Raw genomic sequence first — 2,413 nt, 5'->3', positions numbered from 1 at the left:
AGAGAGAGTGAGATAAGGGAGCAGGAGGCTAGCTGAGGACAAAGCATAAGCTGACACCCCGCAACCTCCCCCCAGCCCAGCACCCCCACACCAGGGTGGGACATGTGTGACATTCTTCCAGGAATCTCCCAACTTTCTTAATGTTAATACCTTGCTAGACGGGAAAACAGCCTGAACTTGACAATGGCAAGGCCTCTGGTATCTTGTAGGTCCTCTTTAGCAAACGAAAGTTCTTTTGAAACCTCCCTTTTCCTTACTTCCCCCAACCCCATAGTATATAATCAGCCACCCCTCAAGACCCCAGTGCAGCAGCTCTTTCTGCCCACGGGTTCTGTCCTGGGCTTTAACAAACCACCATTTGCACCATAGACATCTCAAGAAGTCTTTCTTGGTCATCAGCTCCGGACTCTACCCCACCGAACCTCACCTATATCCCACAACCACATCACGTGCGCGTACAATGAATTGTTAGGTTCACAGAATGTCACTGTATATCTTTACATAACAGCATTGCAAAGACTAGGAGCAAGCTTGTTTTCATTCAAGAGTCAGTAATTTATAGGAATTGCTCAAGGTTTCATTTATTTTAGGAACTAGAACCACACAGGATGACCTTGTTTGTTTTCTTGGGGGACTGGGGATTGTTTATCTCAGCACACGGTGGTGGTGGCGGTGGTGTCCTTGTTCTTGTAGCCGCTGCTGTCACTGAGGGCGCTCTTAACCTTGGGGGCACTGTGCACAGTCACCCCTACTTTAACAGGGAAGGTAGCCGTTCCATTCCCACAGCCCTCAGAAAGAATAAAGTAGAAAAGGGTTAAATGAGCCAGAACGCCTGTATGAGGCAGATTTTTCCTATAAAGTTATAACAAGGAAGACTTTCTGGAAAGATAGATTTCCCAGGTCATTCTAAGTTCTTTTTCCTTTGTTTGAAAAACAAGCTGAAAATAAGAGGCTGAAAGGGAATTCTTCCATCACGTAAATCGTTTTGCTCCCAAATTCATGTGTTTGCAAATTGCGAATTTAATGTCAAGCTTGTAATGTGAGAAGCATTCTCTGGAGTGATACAAAAGGCTGTCCCTTTGGGGAGGGGAAGGACCCGAGGAGGGCCCGAAGAGGACTGGGGGTGCCGTGAACTTGTTCCTGCTGCGGGAAGAATTTTTCCTTACGGTTACATACGCTTCCACCTCCACGCGTCCTCCGCATTCCCCCGCTTGGTCTGGCCTTTCTTTTTATCTTATCTTAGTCTNCTTGGTCTGGCCTTTCTTTTTATCTTATCTTAGTCTTTATTTATTTTCTTGGGACAACTCTGAAGGCTTAGCTTGAGCTAACTCCGTGTGCCCTCTAGAAATCGAGCATGTTCTGTTGTATCTTGAGGCCTGGAAGGGATAGTGGGGTTGGGGATTTGGTTGCCTGAAAATATTTGGAAGGAATGTGGGAGGGGCTTAAGGTGTTGTAGAGCAGATGTTTGTTGAAGCAAAAAATGTTGTTTTTCGTGACCATTTCCATGGCCCAGTGTCTGTCCGGGATTGCAGCCACACAAAACACTTGGCCTAGAAGATCTTGATGCCTATTTAATAAGTCATGAGGATTAATGTACAAATAGTGTACTTGGGAAATTAGTGAAGAAAGTGAATATTGAGCAGAGCCTTTAAGGACATAGACTTCATGTTGGGGTGAAGGTATGGCTTGATAAAGAGGAAGCTGGACGTTTCAAGCAGGGAGAATACCATGTGCCAAAGCTACATGATGAAGGAAAGAGAAATTTTACATGTGTAGGAAATTTGATATCGATTGTGTTTAAACATTGGCTTTGAAGATAATGAAAGCAAAGAAAGTTACCTGCTGGGTGTTAGTTCTCTAGGAAGTTAGGGCCGAAGCCCAAACAGCTATAGCATCAAAAATTTTGAGTGGTTCCTCAAAAATTTCTCCCAAATTTTTAAAACTATTTGAAGTTCATGTTCCCATCACTTTTTGGATCCCTGATCCACCCTGCATTGTCATCAACTCCCCTTGCCCGTTTTCCTTAGCTCACTGAACATCCTCATTGATATATTTGCAAAGAATAACTTGAAGTGTTACCCTACCCATTTGGATGTTTGAGTTTAAAGGGGGGACTATAGCAGATTCGGATGATTCCTCTCCAATGGTGATTTTCAGGTAGATATGGGGTAGCTGATTTTGGACAGGTGACCACCATGCTACTGCTATAGTCTGACTTCTTGTAAGGTAATCCCTGGGTATCTCTACAATGGAAAACAGAGGTATCCTCAACCATTATAGGTTTATGGATGCTAAATCCTACCATTACACTGAGTTTGACTAAGACTACCTGTGCACAAACTTACAGCACAAGCAAATTCAAACCACAAGAAATGATGATTCAATACAAAAATGCAAAGGTGGGGGTGCCTGG

Source organism: Ailuropoda melanoleuca, chromosome 8, assembly GCF_002007445.2.
Source record: "Ailuropoda melanoleuca isolate Jingjing chromosome 8, ASM200744v2, whole genome shotgun sequence".
In the NCBI taxonomy this organism is placed as follows: domain Eukaryota; kingdom Metazoa; phylum Chordata; class Mammalia; order Carnivora; family Ursidae; genus Ailuropoda; species Ailuropoda melanoleuca.
The sequence above is the reverse complement of the archived record's forward strand: the minus strand, read 5'-3'. Positions refer to the sequence as shown.